The sequence below is a fragment of the Octodon degus genome, unplaced genomic scaffold (genome assembly GCF_000260255.1).
Source record: "Octodon degus isolate 3935 unplaced genomic scaffold, OctDeg1.0 scaffold00083, whole genome shotgun sequence".
NCBI classification, from domain to species: domain Eukaryota; kingdom Metazoa; phylum Chordata; class Mammalia; order Rodentia; family Octodontidae; genus Octodon; species Octodon degus.
In genome coordinates, this window is record NW_004524659.1 from 4,101,155 (window position 1) to 4,119,268 (window position 18,114).

An 18,114-nucleotide genomic window follows, 5' to 3' on the forward strand; every position below is an offset into this window, starting at 1 on the left:
CTCTCTCTCTCTCTCTCAAATAAATAAAAAATTAAAAATAAATAAAAATAAATAAAATAAAAAAAATAAAAACAATCACCCTCAGTCCCTCTCCCTCACCCCCAGCCAATTCCTTAAATTCCAACAAACCCCCGTTAGCCCTCGCAGTACAGACTCCGTGACCATGATGCACAGCGGGAGACCCTCCGCTGGGGCTGCCACACAAACGGACATGGCTGCACACTGCCCAGCAGCTCCTGCACCAGCGGTACCAGAGACCAACTTATGACCTCATAGTACCCCCTCATGCCCCGCAAGGGAGCCATCAAGCAGCTCACCATTGGGCTGTCCCTAAACAGCATTGCTAGTTTTTATATTTATTTATTGATTTTGGGGACTGCCCTGACTTACAATCTTAGCTCTTATGTTTTATTTTGAGACACGGTCTCGCTAAGTCACTATGTCTCAAATCCAAGCTTTTCCCTGCCTTATTCTCCTTCTGAGTGCTGGGATTACGGGCATGTGCCACCATACCAAGTCCTCAACCTAACTTGGGAGCCTCTAAGTCAGCTTGGAATTTTAAGCAAGACCTACCAGTGCCCAGTGCACAAAGAGCAGACACAGGTCCCAGAAACTCGGGCTCCTAACCACAGCTGAGCAGCGAGGCTAAGGGCGCCACCGCACAGGGACTGCACCCTCCCATCCCGCTGCAGTAGCAAGCCCTTGTACACATATTGTGCCTTAATGCCTTTCCTGGACTTGTGCAGGTGTGACGTCGGGTTCCTACTGTGTGTAGTAACCTGCTTTTTTTCAAGCAATGCTGAGTTGCACAGGTACTTCTCTCACATGGAACTTGCTTTAAATAAGTCTTCTGCTACCAAGTGTGGAGACAACTGCCCTGGGGCACGCGTGCACAGCTCCAGATGCTAAAGGCAGGCCTGCCTCCTCCAGCTGGGAGCTGCCCACGCCCGTGCTGCTGCTACCCACCCCTCAGCTCTAGAGGGCAGGGCAAAATCATGAGCTTCTCCATTGGGGATTGGCAGTCGGTGGTGTTTACTGATTGGAGGGCTTTTAAAAATTAGAAAACCACTGTTATTATTGAAAAACGAGCTCCTATAAATACATTTAATTATAAAAATCAAATTTATTTCAGACATCAAAGGCACACGAGTTTCACTAATCAGTAAAGGGACAAAAACACCAACATAATTCCACCAATGCACACCTTCTCTTCTTCTCCTTTATTTTTGCTGTGGTCTTTCTTCTTCAACTCTACGAGGAGTGTCGAAGGAGCACACAGGGTGGGGGCATTAGGTCCAGCTCTGCTATCAGTGATGCACAGTTGACTGACGAATACCCAGGCAACTTCGCATTAGCCGCCTCACAGTAAGCCCCAAGGAATGTCCATATCTAGGCCACAGGAAGCGCCTGGCTTCCGCCCATCAGACACACTGGGATAGCGCCACCACCATCTCCTAAGCAAGGACGGAAAGCGCAGTCCACAGTCAACTTCCCGCACTGTCACACACCTTGAAAGGTGTTTCTCCACATGCTAACGGCGGCAGCTGCAGTCCCACACCTGAGCTTGCCGCTGTCACACACGGGAGCTGCAGATGCTGCAGTGTCTTCCTTGGACGACCCCCTCCAAACACAAAAAAAAAATACAGCCTCAAATGTCACGCTGCTGCGCACGGGGCTGCCCTCCCAGAGCATCCACAGTCCTAGGGTGCAGAAGCCATCTTTGCAACCAAATGCAGGAGGAAGGAAACATCTTTGAGGTCCATAATTTGATGTTGGCTCTCCGCCCCTGTATCAGCGTGGGTCTGTGCACATGCCACAGGCCTCCTGTACCCGCATGTGGAACACAGCGCCACTGCGAAGGCCACCAATGCTGCTCCACAAGCATTACCATCATCATTATTACCACTACTATTTAATTTAGTAGACTTGAGTCCTCCATATTTACAAATTATCTATTTGAACTGTTTTAAGTTTTTAAATATCTGTTTTAAGTTTTTAAATATCCAAATATGGATTTTGGTGGTGCTTGGGATTAAACCCAAGGCCTCCCGCATGACAGACAAAAACTACTCCAGTGCTGCGCTACATCTCCAGCCCAAAATTTCCATATTTTTAACATTTGTAATGACTTTTCCGAATGAAATCTCAGCTGCAAGCTTTGAAACAAAGTGAAAATATACTGAAGTTAGTCAATCAGGGTAAGACTAGGAAAACTAATAAATTCATATCTGTTTGCTCTTGTTGTTGTTGTTTGTTTTTGTTCTTTTATGGTGCTGCGGACTGAACCCAGGGTCTCAATAAGTCACTAAATTGCTCACTCAGGCTGGCCTTGAACTCATGATGCTCCTGTCTCAGCCTCCCAGAGCGCTAGGACCTACAGTCATATATCGTCATGCCTGGCTGAGATATTACTAAAATATCCCGATTGCTCTGACGCCAGGGCCAAGTTCCGTGAACTCCAAACTGAGGCACAACTTTTGAAAACGGAAGCTATTCCTGCGTGACACCAACAGCTTCCCTGTGGCCACCTCCTACATGCAAAGCAGCACGCTGAGGCAGGAAGCCTAGAGGAGAAGAGGCTTTTGGGGTCCCAGTCCTGGAGGCTGGCAGCCATGTGCTTATCTCAGCTGACCGACGGGCACATTGGGCTTTCCCAAAACCTGCCCAGACAGCGTTCTTTAACAACTCTCTGACACAGTAGGCCCTGTGCCTCCCCGCCATTGCTTCCAAAACAAGAGACAACCCAACTTAGAAAAGCAAAGTATCCTTGCATTATTTAGGCCAAGTCCAGAGGGGAAAACACTTTAAAATTAGAGAATCTCTGGGCACAGTGATTCCATAGAAGCACAATCATTTTTTATTTTTTCAATTCCATGAGTAGAAAGTGAAGAAACCATTTTCATATGAGCATATTTTTCTCCAAGGAATAGTTAGAAAAATGCTGATGTGGTGTCTCAATACATTTTACTACAACACCATCAATTACATAAAAACACAATTAAGTCACTGTTTCAAAATCCTTAAATATTATTCAGCCAAAACCCAAAAGGACATTTGCAGTATTCCACAGTCATTATCTAAGAAGCTACACGCTGCAGCCGGTCACCTCTGCCGTACTCTGCAGGAATTAAACTCTGTCCTGGCCACCTGGCCGGGCCCTGTGAGCACCTTCAGGTAATGAGGGTGCCAATGGAGTCGCCTTCCTTAATCCAAGCATGCAACTACCTCTGGGATCCCCGAATGTCCTTGCCAGGTGGGATCAGACCACAGGAACTTAGCCCCATCTCTTTCCCTTTCTGGACCTCATGTTTCTCACCCATCAAATAAGATTATCAGTGTAACAGAATCTAAAGAGCTATGTGTGATCCTCTATACTTAATGACCTTCTTTCTGTCACCCAGAGACTGACAGCAAAACCTGTGAGGCCAACATGGTGATTCATACACTTTTACATTCATAGTCTCTCTCTCTCTCTCTCTCTCTCTCTCTCTCTCTCTCTCTCTCTCTCTCTCGGAGACTTGCTGAGCACCTGCTAAGCCGACAACAAGGCTGCTGACTGTGACCATGTGCCACCTGAGCTCTGCCGGCCACCAGCGTCAGCAGCACATGGCCACACTGCAGTGGGAAGGAAACTAGGTGCCATCCATTCTTTCTAGAGAGAAACTTGAATATGTGTTATTCTGTTCAATGAACAAATCTTTAGATAACCATTCTGCCTCTGGGATTCCATTCCACAGCATGTAAATGGAAAGGGTGTACAAAGACTGTATGCAGGAGGTTCACTATGGCATCGTTTGTAAAAGAAAGGACTGCAAGCGACTCAAATGTCCAATAAGAGAGTAACTCATGTATATAGTTAGGGCCAGCCAGATAGCTCAGCAGACTAAAGCGCCTGCTTAGGCAGAGCGCAGTGGCCTGGGTTTGATCCTCAGCGCGCCGTGCCACCCCCACCCCCAGGGTGCACTGAGACGTCGATTGAGACTGGGCATGGTGGCGCTAGCCTGTAATCCCAGCACTTGGGAGGCTGAAAACAGGAGAATCACTATGCATCCAATCTGTGTAGTGAGACCCTGTAGGCCTTATCCTAAATACATAAAAAACAATTTTAAAAAAGCATGAAGTAGCACTATACATAATACACATAACATAACACAATATAGGATGTGCAACATGTATGCGTTATCAATATTTTATTATGGAAAATATAATTCACACAGCAAAGTTTAAATAATTTCACCTGTATACCTACCACCTGCATTTTAACTTTAACATTTTACATTTTTTATCACATCCGTATCTATACATCCATCCATGTATTTTAACTTTAAAAGCATGTCAAATTATAAATTGTCCACACCTAAGACACATCTTCATTGAAGACAGAAAAACACCATGTAGACTATATACATGTATTTATGATTTTGGAAATCTGGAAGGATACACCTTAAATTAGTAACAGTGCTTGCCCCTAAGGAGGGGACCTGGGTTTGGAAGAAGACTCTTAATTCTATGCCTTTTGGTTTTCTACATTTTCCATTATGTACATTATTGTTTTAATAAAAAAAAAATTTAAATGCATTCAGTTTCACAAAGGGAAGCTACTGTCAAGCCTCTCAGGGCTCTACGTGGGAAGCTGGGGCACACACAGAAGCCTGGTGCATGCAGGCATTGGTGTGTGGTACACGAGTGTGTATGTGCATATACCCACATGCACACACGAGCACCCACACCCAAAGGCACCAAATGCTGAGTTTCCACAATGAGGGCAGCGCTGACCTCCCACGATGCATCACTCCAAGTCACTCCCTCATGAAGCTGAGATCTTGGGAATGGGAGGCACTTATCTTAGGGAGGTCTGCTATTAAGTTTCCAAGTAAGCAGCCCTAGGAAGCAGCCTGTTTGATATTTTTAAAACCAAGCACATGGAACATACTAAGGAAAGGCAGTACCACTGGTGGAAGGTTAGCTGTATGTGAGGACTGTCCGTGTATCAGGCTCTTTCTCTGTAAACATGTGTGCAACTTCACATAAATATCCTCCCAGATTTTACGCAGCCTTTGGTTCCAATGAAAACCCCACATAGCACGGACCGGTTTTCCCAGGCCGGGGGAACATAAAACCGCAGGGCCAAGCCTAGCTGCATCTGGTCAAGGAAATTTGTGGAAGGCATCCCGGGAGGAAGCGACCCATCTAGAATGAAGACTTTCCTTCTGTTCTTCATCTGATAGCAAGGCATTAACTTTCTGTTCCAGCTTTTTAAATAGCAAAGGAATTTAAAAATTAGAAAAAAATAGATATCAGTAAGGAGCACTATGAACAGCACCGTAAGTTAAATATTCAAAGAATAAAACCCTATCGCATACAAACTCTTGACAAGTTTATACAGTTCTTTCCTAAGGCCTGTAACTTCAGGCTCTACACTTTAAGCCTAAAGGGTACACACAGACACTTTCAAGTAGTACATTTCTAGGTATGTTTTCAATCCCAGGAAGCATACTCTACATTGTAAAGATAGTAATATTAAAAACTGAGTTCACAATAAGTTATGTCAACATATCAGGATAAATATCTAGAATCCTCACTTTCTTACACATTAAAAAGGACGTGGTCACTAATGAGAGGAAAAGAAAACATAATTTGCTGGCATTTAAACTAGTAAAAAAAAAAAATCATCCCTTTGGAAAGAATAAGCTGTGAAGATACTGTCTATAGGTAAGTTATACACATATCTACTATATACACGCACATAATATAGATTTTATGCATACATGCAGTACACATGCACATACACAAACACGTGTTACATATGTAATTGATCCAGGCAGCTTACTTAAAAAAATATTAGGTAGTATGCAGGAATTTGCATCATATAACATATCTTAAAAAAATACACTGCAAATTACCTAAACGTCAAAATTCAATACCCAAAATGAAACCGATTGTATTGGGAAAAATACAGAAAGGAGAAAATGCACCCGTAAGTTCTCTTATTTGTTTAAACGGCCTCCTTTGCAGAGTTTATTTGGACATTGTCTCTCATTGCATCTGCAAACCAATACATCTGCCGTCAGATCACCAGGGCATTTGACAACATCATTTTAGAACCTTTAGTTACTGAGATATCAATAATTAAATGCATTCAGTTCACACTTTGTTCTTGTGGATACCAGCTATTTATCTCTGTCCTCTGAAGAAGCTAATGGCATAATGGGCAAAACATCAAGAATAATTAAGAAAAACGTTGCTATAAACTCTGACAGAAGAAATGCAACTTTTGCCCAGGACCCCTGCTAGAATCCATTTAGACAGGAGCCACCCAACAGCAACGAACCTGCTATAAACAAGAGAATTCAACTCAAAAAGCCGGTCCCCTGCTCAGTCTGTGCACCTCAGAGAAAGGCCAATACACACCCCAAGTTGTGCATCCGAGCCTGGGCCCTGAGAGGACACAGGCGTGTGCGTGTGACCTGAACCAGGTACCACGTGGGCACCTCTGCCAGGCCAGGGGCAGGCCCTGGGAGGACAGGGACAGCACAGCTGTTCCCCCCTGAAGCCTGGCCCTGTCCACCCAGCCCAGCCTCCAGGACACTCACCTTCACCGGCTGCTCTGCATAATTAACTGGTACTGAAACAGAAGGCCTGAGAATGTCTTACTCGTGGAATAGCCACTTACATCATCAGTTAACGGGCCCATTTTTCTTTAGCAGTCTGTCTCTCTCTCTCCTTTCATATCCACCAAAAAAATAACAGGGAAGAAACGGTGGGGTTTTCTTCTCTGCAGAACAGTCAGGTCTACTCGGCACAGAAACTTTCCAACGGGCGATTATATTTTAATGCAGCAACACTTAATTACAATACCATAAACATAATGCACATATCGTAATGTAAGAATAAGAATTATCTGGAGCCACAGTAATAGGACATAGCATTGAAGAGGCAGCCGTTCAGATAAGCTCTGTCACCTATGTGCGGATCCTCGCAAAAATCTTTATTTTAGTTGTCATCTAAATGGGAAGAACTTCCAATCGCTGCTCACTGATCTCTTTACAGGAGACTTGATGGTCAATCTTCCATAGGCTGTCAGAGCATCTATGTTTAAACTTTGAAGAGTCACACTTACAAAAAAAAATAATAATAATAATAATACTCCTGCCTCATCAGCCTTCTCGTCTTTGCAAATGCATCAAGTTATTAATGACAGAGAGAGGGAAAATATGAAGTTGAAATAAGCTACCCAAACTCAAAGGGGAAGAAACGTTACAGGTATTACTTTGTCAAGCCTAATTGTATAATTACTTCTTGGCTTGGTCACCTAAGCTTGGAGCAAGAAAGAAGAGACAATGGTAATTTCTTTCTGCAGCAATGAAGGTGTCAAGCTGTCTCGTGAGTTCTGCGTAAGCAGAGCTAAAGTTTGCGTTCATACCATGTTACCACAATTACAGTCTTCCCGGGCGTGGTGAGAACGTGGTGGCGGGAGGTCAGTGCTGGCAACAGGACCACTAGAGTTTGCTTGAGCATGCATGACTTACTGAGTGCAGCCAGAGAGCAGAGAGCTCTGCTTTTGGTCCCTGTCTTGCCCTCATTCCACATCAGGCAAACCCTTGAACTGCCTGCTACCCGAAACCTGCACACTAATAGCAATAAAGTGATTTTTTTTTAAACAGTGTTAATAAAATGGCTCCTAATAATAACTAACCACTAGATGGCTTTACATTTTTTTGCCTCTGCAAATCTGAAGGTGAATTATTTATAGTTTTGGGGTTGTTTTGCCGACTCCAGGGCTCTAGGGGAGACCTGGGTTCAGCTCCAGGAGTACAAGGGCTTGCATGGATAAGGAAAGACTCCCCACTGTGGCTCTCCTCTCGCGTCTCTCTGCACTCTATACCTTCCCTTATAGTTAAAGAATTACTTGCAAGGATACATAATTCTAGCTTCAGGATTAGCAGCCTCGGATAAACTACAAAGAAGATGTCATACCTAAAGTTTATTTATTTTCACACCAAATGCAAACCACTTTTCATTCTAATGGAAAGAAAGAGATTGAGAGAGAGAGAGGGGAGAGAGCAGAGAGCAGAGAGAGAGAGAGTGGGGAGAGCAGAGAGGGGAGAGAGACAGACAGACAGACAGACAGACAGACAGACAGACAGACAGACAGACGAGAGAGAAATGGAGAAAGAGGAGAGAGAGAGAGCAGAGAGAAGAGAGAGACAGAGAGGAGAGAGAGAGACAGAAAAAGAGAGAGGAGAGAAAGATCAGAGAGCAGAGAGAGGAGAGAGACAGAGAGGAGTGAGACAGAGAAAGAGGAGAGAGCAGAGAGAGAGAATAGAATAGAAAGAGCAGAGAGAAGAGACAGAGAGGAGAGACAAAGACAGAGAGATTAAAAAAAGGGGGGGAGAGAGAGAGAGAGAGAGAGAGAGAGAGAGAGAGAGAGAGAGAGAGAGCATGAGCTTGAGAGTGCCTGAGAGCAAGCTCAGGGATACAACTAGGAAAAGGGGAAAAAAAATGAAATTCCATTATAACTAGCTTCCTCAAGCTCCAGCCTAGGATATGAGTAATCACAAAAACTGTAACGTCAGCTTTTTTTGTTTTCCTTACACTGGATTCCTCCTTTATTTCCTTTCAAAGAGGGGGGTAAGATCTTTTTTTTTTTTAATTTTTTTAATTCATAAAAGCTGCTATGTGATTACTGAAAGGTTGGCTTCTCTTTATAACGGTCCTTGCTTCTACCAGACTTTTAAATGTAAGGGCAAAATAAAACCTCTTGGCAGCTGCCCTGAGTGGGACGCAAACCTTTCACCTGCCTGGCTTTTGTATCTACTGGAGAACTCTCCCCTCGGGCAGGGGCAGCTCGGGGTGACCTGCGGGCTTGCCTGGACCTGGAGCTCACGGCAGGGACGTGGGGACACAGCCCTCCTGCTGTCTGAGTGTTCTACGAACACGCTCTGATGCTCCCGATGCGGCTCCCCAAGTGCCTGCCTGCCAGCCGGAAGCAGGAGGAGGCCACCGGGGCGGGCGGGGCCGACAGCTAGCAGAAGCCTCCAGGCCACGCCCAGCCCTCGGCATCCTCTGTCCTTCCTCTCCTCTCCTCTCCACCACCTCCCATCTTTACTTGTGTGAGGGAAAGAGGAAGAAAAAATAGAAATGTAGTTGCTGCCACATGGTCCACATGACCCTCTGGATTGAAAACACGATTTAAAAAAAAAAAGAAGAAAAAGAAGTTAAATTCCACTTAAAACAGGAAAGGGAAGGTGTGGTGGTGCACACCTGTCATCCTAGCGCGCTGCAAAGCAGAGAGCCCTTCTGTAGCAGAAGGGTCCCAAGCTAAAGCTCAGCCTGGGAAACTGAGCAACTTAGCAAAAATGTGATTCAAAATTTAAAACAAAACAAAACAAAAAAACCTTTAAAAAGGCTTGGGGATGTGGCAGTGTGAAAGCCCTGGGTTTAATCCCCAGGACCAAAAGCAACAAATAGAGAGAAAAATCTGTAACTCCTCCGGCCACCAGGCCAGAGGGAAGCTGCCCCCAGACACAGAGGAAGCACTCAGGAAAAGGCTTTCCCGGCAGCCCTTGGAGGCAAAGAAGCACTGTTATCCACAAAGGGTGGGCTCAGGACTCCCAGCAGCGACATGCCCACCTGACTGAGCCACGGAACAAGTGGCGTAGGGCACAACCATAGCCGCCACTCAGTGGGAGGACAGCGGAAACACGGCCAGGCAGAATTGGGCTTTCCTGAAACCTCCCTTACCATGGGTGCTGCCCTACGCAACAGTGCAATTCAAACTGCCCCAAAGAGCCGCCCCTTCTTCCCTCTGAAGAGTCGAGGCGAAATGTATCCTTGTCCTAAGGTAGAGGCCTGCTAAACCTTGCATCTGAGAAGGGAGGTTTATACAGCGGATATAGACACAGCCATGACCAACTTGCCTGAGCTCACCCAGACTTAAGCTTTGGACTCCAGAAAACATGGAAGTAAAAACTTTCCCAGCCAGATGTGGCTAACCCAGGAAGATCACCAGTACAAGCCCAATGTGGGCAGCTTAGTTCCTCAGTTAAGACTCTGTCTCAAAATAAAGTAAAATAATGATAATGCATAAAAGTCTCAGGATGGGCCAGCCTGATAGCTCAGCGGACTAAAGCACCTGCTGCTTAGGCAGAGCGCAGTGGCCGGGGTTCAATCCCCAGTGTGCCATGCTGGCGCCATCCGCTGGGCGTGCTGAGACTGCAATTGAGACTGGGCATGGCGGCATGAGCCCATAATCCCAAGGCTTGGGAGGCTGAAAACAGGAGAATCACTACAAGTTGGATCTATGCAGTGAGACCCTGTAGACCCTGTCTGAAATACAGAAAAAAAAAAAAATTAAAATATCTTTAAAAAGTCTGGGGCTGTAGCTCAGGGTTAAGGCCCAGGTTCAATTGCTAAGACTGCAAAACAACAACAGTAAAACAAAACAAACACTTTACCATAGAAAGGGAAAGGTATGTACTATCTATTTTGGGTACACCAATGAATTAAAAAGGGGCATTAATTTTCTTTCACAGCTTAAAAATAGCTCGCTTATCATTTCTTGTTTTTGTCACTGGTATTTCCTGTCTGCTGTGAATTGCTATTATTTTTTAAAATTAATCTGCTATCACACAGCACCAAGACAATCACAGTTACGATGATGCCAGGCACAGGGGGTTAGAATGTATGGGGAAGTTTCGCAAGTGCTGTCTCATTTCATAGAGAAAGGAAGGCAAGCCCTCTTGTGAAGACAGATTTTCTGGAAATGGCAGAGATACATGGAGAGAGGAAACTACAACTGGCTGTAAGGGAGCAGGCCGCTGGCTCCATGAGCGCCTGCGCTACAGCCCAGTACTCTGGGTACTATGTGTCTACCAATCGCTGGAGCTGTCTGGTCAAGCTGTGACAGTCTAGTGATCTCTACAGACATTCATTTTATGTTCCCAAGCCAGCCCATGCTGCACCTCCACCAGGACAGCTGCTCCTGAGGGCAGAGCCGCCCAGCTCCTGCGCCCGAACTACAGCTGCTGCCACCTTCCAAGGACTGAGGACTTCTGGGCAGAGAAACTTCAAGAAAGAAAGACACAGCGCAGGAAGCAAGATGCATCCTCTGATACGCCAAAGAGGTTCCCTTCTCACCCTCTCGCTTTTCCCGCTGAGGCTGCATCCCAAAAAGGGAGTTTCCCATCACAACAATGCGCAGAAGCACAGGATGAGGGTGAAATCCTCCTCCCTTGCTAAGACCCTTGGTCATAGGAGAGTGCAAGTCCTGGCTGATCCTTCTTGTCTTTTTGGTTGTCCATGATGTGGTGTGTTCTGACCCTCCTGACAATATAAGCATCATAGACTTTATTATTACATCGGGAACGTCGTGATATGCTTAGTAATTGATTACAGAGACACAGCCCAGAAGGCTGCTCCCCCACTCACAGCCACAATTCCAGTAACCTAACTGCCTAATACTCCTGGAATGTATAAACAGTGTTAACTGCTGCATTCCCCACTGGACATGGCAGAAGGAACTACCAGGCAAGCAGGCTCAGAGCGCTGAGAATGGTTTTCATTTATTGAACGACAGGATGTCACAGGTAGAAACTGAGATCACATGTTTCGGAACAAGGATGCCAGATTACTCCTCATCAGATTTTACCTGGGGGCTAACCCACTAAGATGGTCGGCTGTGTTTGGGAGCTGAGATCAGTAACAAAGTTTATATGAAGCCATCACCCGGCGACACTCTCTCCATTTGGTACACATTAGCAAACTCCAATGATGAGCTTATTAAAAAGCTCCCAGGCTCACTATTTCTAATTTCATGGATACCATGATAGGAATGTAAGGTAAAAGACCAAACAGGGCCATGCTGGACCAGGAATGTAATCAGATTGATTCATGTACTTGTTAACGGGAGAAATGACAGGCCAAATAAACCAGGGAAAAAGCCACATGTTCAACAGTCCTAGGAATTGGGGCTGCAGTAACTGTAAGTGACCAGACAGCTGAGCCTTAGCGGGGGCCATTCGCCCTCTCCCAGAGCAGTACAGCTATCCTCCCCAACACAGCCAGAATCAGGAGGTTACAACTGTGGGCTCCAGAGAGTCGTGAGCCCTGCACACACAGTGCTGGCGCCTCAGCTCTGTCTTCTGTAACAAGTTAATATACAATAAGTAGAACCAGCCCCAAAACGTGGCTCACATCATTTCTTCCATCTCCATGTCATCTTCAAGCAAAACAAGCCATTCAATCAACAGATCCTCAGCCCAACTCTTGACCAGCAGTGCACAATAAATCTCCAGGTAAATCCACTTTAAATCACCACACAAGTACCAATGAACATCCTGCTTGCAACAAAAAACAAACGAACAACAAAAAACACAAAACAAGCATGTTTTTTGCATCCCACAACTGGAGCCCACAAAGAGCAGGGTGTGTGTCCTGGGGAGCCCAACCACACCAAGTGAACTGCCACAGTGGGACTTTTAGACCAGAAGGACCTGCTTCACCTTGGCTAGTGAGTTTGTGTTAAAAATGGCCTTGCCACCTACCTCAGCCAGGTTCTTGTGCGAACGCTAATAAGGACTTGTTTGTTGAACTGAAAAATCATTACCAGAGAACACGTCAAGTAATGAAAGATGTTTTCCTCAGAGAAATGTTAAATACTTCACTTCTTTCACAAGGAACGAGTACATGTGTTTCCAAATAATGCCTTTCTCCCTCCCCACCCACACTTCCTCATGGTCTTGCAGCTCCTGGATCCAATGTGAGTACGCTCGGAACCAAGAACACGCTGCTATTTTATTTATTTTCCTTGCCCGGCAGACCACGTTTGTTCTATTACTTATTCACCTAACCATCTCAGTAGGAACCTTAGTCACGTACCCAAGTCCTTGCTGCCTCTACTATTTTACACAGAGAAGCAAGAGAAAATACCACCACTATGGGCCTCCCATATTATGCCAATGTAGGATTTGCTTACTAATACATAGGAAAGAGCCATTTTACTACAGGCCCAAAGCAAAAGCAAAGGACAGAAATGGAAGGTGGCTAGAGGGGAGGCACTTCGCCAGGTGAGAACCACTGGTGATCCCATCTTCTCCGCTGGTGAAGGTGAACCTTTCCTCTTAACAAACGTTCTTCCTTGGGCAGATGAATAATAATCACTGCTTCTTAGGTAGTGTGAGGTCTTTTAAGTGTTTCAGAATGTCTTCGCCTATAGGGAGTCTCACTGGTTAATTTGTGCTTCCTTTCTCTGGAATCCTAAGGCATCAGGCAGAGCCAGTGGGGTGGGGGCCAAACAGGCTTTGAGTCACGGCAGCTGAGCTAGGAAAATCCAAAATGACTTCCGGGTAACCTTGTCTCACTCTGAGAAGCAACTACAAGAGGCAAATGCATGTCACTTAGATAAAACACTCAAGTAGCGAGTCAGTTCAGTGGGTGAGGGGAGTCTTGAATTTTTCTCAATATAAAAATATGACTTTCAATGGGGTGGCTCTATCCTGCTGCACCCCCGTAGAGGGATAGGATACTCTTGGGTTGCCCAATTTCTTGACAGAGAAATCCTAAGCCAGGATTGGGGATGCTGGAATCCGAGCCAAAATGTACACTCAGCCAGGTGGGGCACTCACCTGCAATCCCAGAACCCTGGGAGGCCAAAGCAAGAGGACCACAAGTCCAAGACCTTGTGAAATGTAGCAAGATCATTTTTCAAAATAAAACATTAAAAAATGACTGGAATTGGAGCTCAGTATTAAGGTCCTGTGTTCAAATCCTAGTATGATTAAAAACAAAACAAAAAAAAAAAAAAAAAAAGAGAGAGAGAGAGAAAGAACCAGGCCAAAGAATAACAAACCTGTCCCTCCTTCCCTGTGCTCCTTCTATTGCCTTTATTTAGTGGACCATTTAAACAACTGCCAGGCATTACCTGGGCGAACAAGGAGTATTAGATCCTAACAGGGCTCCACCGTAAAATAACTTGCAAGAACTTCACTGAACTTGAAGGCTTCTCCCACTTTTCCCCCCCTTTATTTGGTTTTCCTATTTTTAGGAGGAAGCTAATTCCAATCTGATTTCACCATCATTAAAGGTTGACGTCCTTTATATGTGAAACCATAAATCTACCGGAAAGGCATCAGAGAGAACTTTCTTTCTTTGCTCTTCCCTAATCAGCCACCACATTTTGGAATTGCTTTGGCTGACATTAGGCGATGTGCTATGTCAGCAGTTATTAGGAAAAGAGAGATAGCAAGTGCAAGAATTTCTTTTCCAGGGCTGTGATGCGCTGTCCCCACAGTCCTCTTCCAAACAGCCAGGTCCCACAGGGGACAGGAGGACTTCTCACCTGCCCAGGTGACCTCACACAAGCGCTGGAGCCTGGGGCAAGCATCCACCGGAATCTCCAGCAGGCCCACCACCGCACAGGCCTTGGTTAGTCAAGAACAGCCACTCCCCTGCCTAGAAAATGCCAAAATTAAAGGGCAATTGATATGTGGTCAGAAAACTCAGATATGCAGCTGCCTGCCCATGCAAGTTGAAATCTGAGAAGGCCACCAAAGGGACACTGGCTGCAGACTGAAGTAGTGGCTGGCAGAAATCCCCCATTTCTCTGAAGTTCTGAGCCTGAGTAGTTCCTCCACTCACCTACATGGATGAGTCTTCTGCGAGGGCTCCCGCAGCCAGAAAGGTGCTTTTGCTCGAGTCAATTTCCCTCGCATCAAATGCCAAGGCCATGTCACCCGTGGTGGGCTCCAAGGGCACCATGGGAGCAGGTAGATGTCACATGCTGAGCCTCAGCCACAGGAGACCTGCTTGGGATTCCTGACAATAAATCCCTGGCACTGGCCTGGGTACAGAGCACAGGGCAGAGATGCTGCTGCTTTGTCAGCTCAGGTGCACTCTGAGAACAGGGTCTCAACTTAAAAAAAAAAAAATCGCTTTTTTCCTTCTCGCAAATTCTAATAGCCAAGCCTTTTTTCCTTCTGCTAATTTTAGAAATCCTGCTATTCTTTGGGAAGAGAATGGTGTGAAAATCAAGCATAGTATCCAAAAATAAAAGAGTAGATCTGTTTCAGGGTTTGCAGCATATTTAACTGAAAAGCAACTCGAGCTATGCCACTTTCTATCTGGTCTTTAATACATTTTCCAATTCCTCTGGAATATTTTAGCTTTAGAAAGAGCAAAAGGAACTTCCCAGTCTATGAATATATTTTGGAACCTGAAGCGGACAGTCAAATGGGCCTGCGGACCACCACTCGAGGCCTTTCGCAATGTGACACTAGGTCGTCACCCTTCGGACGTGCCGCTTGCTCTACGGCACTTTCTGGGGTCACGTGAGAACTGATTCTAAATCTTCCTCTGGGACCTAAGGCATGTTCCAGGTGGGTGTGAAGCAGGTGAATGAAGGGAGACTGCGCTCTGTGGGCGCAGAAGATGAACTTGATAACCGCTCTTTGAGGTCCCCCTGCTTTCATTCGGAAAACAGCCTGTTAGCTAAGAAACGCCATCCTTTCAAACCCACCCAAACCGCGGAAGGACACCGGCTCACGCTCACCCAGAGTCCCACCCCAGCTCTGGAGAATCCCAAATTCTCCCGAATAGCTGAGCATGATGGCCAGGGGAGCAGAAAGAACAGCAGCAGGTCTCTGGTGGCTGCCTGAAGACCCCAGCCCACACCTCCTCACCCGCCAGGGAAGCCAGAGATTCGTGACAGAAAGTTACTCTCCGTGTCAGGCCCTTCACACAAACAATAAATATCACTTCTGCTCATAATCGGACTTTTCTCCAGCATCGTCTTTGAATGTTGAACCTTTTTCAATTAATTAAAAACTATGCACTGCAGAGTTGCATATTTTATCAGTGCTCAGCTGCTTAAGTGTCTAGAAAAGACCCAGCAGTTTTTCTTTTTCTTTCTTTCTTCTTTTTTTTTTTTCCAGGCAACCCAGAGCAAGTACTTGCAAGGGTCATATCTTTTTAATTATCTTTTCTCTCTTTGATTAATTATTCCGTCTGACAATAGCGTGTTTCTAATGCTATTCACCTGCCTTTGATGATTGACAACTTTTCTGTCTGATTCAGAGCAAACAGCTGCTGCCACGATCTCCTGGCAACCCGGGTGTGATGGATGAGCCCCCAAGATGGATGGCTGCAATAAATCATGTCTCCAGCCATAAAACTGAGAGAAGGGGATAAGAAAAGCGAACAAAAAACAAAACAAGGTTTCTTCCCATGAGTGCACTCAGTTCCTTACCAATTATACCTGCAAGGGGCTCTGCACCCATGAATAGCAAAGTTTTTCTAATCAGTAAAAATGGGATGATGCCATTTGTAGCAAAGGTGTTTACAACGGCTCCTGCAAATTGGCACTTGTACTCCAATTACCTCCAACGCTGCCCAAGTACAAGGGCGGATGATCAAAGTTTTCCCTTCTTCCGTGGAGTCTCAGCGAGAAACAATAATCATCTTTTTATTCTGGGGGTCCGAGTCCGGGCACCAACAAAGGACACGAGTCTGATCTTACCTGGTTTCTGGCAACACCTAGGTGACCCTAAAAGTGAAGCCTAAGTCACACTGCGTGCAGCGCCAGGGGTCGGGCTGCTAATAGTGATTTCAAAACAAGAGCCCACAAAGTTGCCTCAAGCTGGCGAGTAAGTACGCCGCGTTTCCCTTTCTTTTCCGTTTATGGCAGATTCAGGCGTTCTACCCGTCAAGGAAAAGTTTGTCGCAGAAGCCTCAAGATAGTAATAGTCAATGCTGTCACAGATTCCGGGTCCTCATTTCTTTCAAGAAAAAAAAAAAAAACTATCCCAATCTAACTTTCTATGCCATCATTTTTTTAAAAATTAATGTCCCCACTATAAGTCACACAAGAAGCCTTAAATTTAATTAACAAAGCCAAATAAAGTCACATATTTAATAGAATCTCTGACAATTGAATTTGCACTATCAGGGCTCTCTCGGTGAGGAGAAGGAGCAGGGAGGCCAGAGGAGTTTCTGTTTTCCTTTTTCCACCGGGAGCAGGGCAGTAAGGCCTCTCCGAAGAAGTATTGGCAAAGTCTCCCTTCAGGCAGCCGGGGGCTCCGGCCTAAGCCTGCCTGCATCCCTAAACTCATCCAGTAGGTGGGGGTGTCCTGGTGCACACAGCACATGGGTTCGAAGAGAACCAGGAGTGATGAACCCGCCAGGCTTGGAAACAGCTGTCCACGTCAGTCCTGGTGGGGCCGGTGGGGGCCCAGCTGCGGGGAACAGAGCGCAGACACAAAGAGGAAGAGGCTGCTGGGAGCAGGGGCAGGGAGCCTCAGAAGATCGTTTTTTATCTGAAATATTCCTGAGACATGGAAGTCTCTGTTTCTTCATTCTCACACTCCTAACCAAGCCAACTAGTATTTTTTTAAGTTATATTGTGCTAAGCTTTTAAGATAGATTCAGAAAAAAAAAAAAAAAAGCATGACACAGAGTTTAAAAAATCAGACCAGGGTTCTGGCTTCAGCAACTCAAGCTCTGTTTATATTTTAATGTTTCGGACGTGACTGCGTCTATGGGGGAGGAGAGGGAGAGAGAGAAAGTTGCCTGTTGGCTTCAGTGTAAATCACAGACACTTCATTTTTCCCTGTGTCCTTGGAAATTATTCAGAATTAAAACTCCTCCCCACGTGATTTCTGAGGTGGGTGTCTTCTCCATTATAAATGGGAGGGCTTGTGTCTGGTCAGCAGTAATGAGAACCCAAGGCCAATCAATGCACACACACACACACACACACACACACACACACACTCACACTCACAGGCCCCTTCTCTGCCCCGGCTGGTCCAACTCTCAAGTTACAGGTTTACACGGCAAGTCTAAATAATATTCAAAATGATAAATGGCACCCGAAGCCCGGCATCCACCATCAATCTTTTTTTAAGGAACATCCATCTTCAATAACGCACGTTTGAATCATGTGAAGCTAGGAGCCCCGAGATTCATTTCTACCACACCTCACAAGCTGGGCTGGCTTGAATGATACCTGTCAACCTTTGCTTAACCCCTCCCCTGACTGAAGGGGAGCAAGGGGGGCAGAAAAGGGGGGGGAACAAGGAGCAGCAGAGGCTGAACAGTGTGGTTTAGCAGATAAAACGG

The 18,114-nt window shown here is 45.7% G+C and overlaps 1 protein-coding gene across 5 annotated transcripts in view; it reads right to left on the reverse strand.

The window, feature by feature from the left end:
* Tshz3 (teashirt zinc finger homeobox 3) overlaps positions 1–18,114 on the reverse strand; it is a 71,196-nt gene that overhangs the window by 43,118 nt on the left and 9,964 nt on the right. Inside the window, exon 1 of one of the 5 annotated variants that reach the window (XM_023721492.1) lies at positions 14,339–14,407. The exons of the other annotated variants lie outside the window; for them this stretch is intronic. The gene's annotated coding sequence lies outside the window, so the exon portion shown is untranslated. Of the gene's footprint in view, positions 1–14,338; positions 14,408–18,114 lie in introns of those variants that run through there. 5 annotated transcript variants of the gene reach the window in all.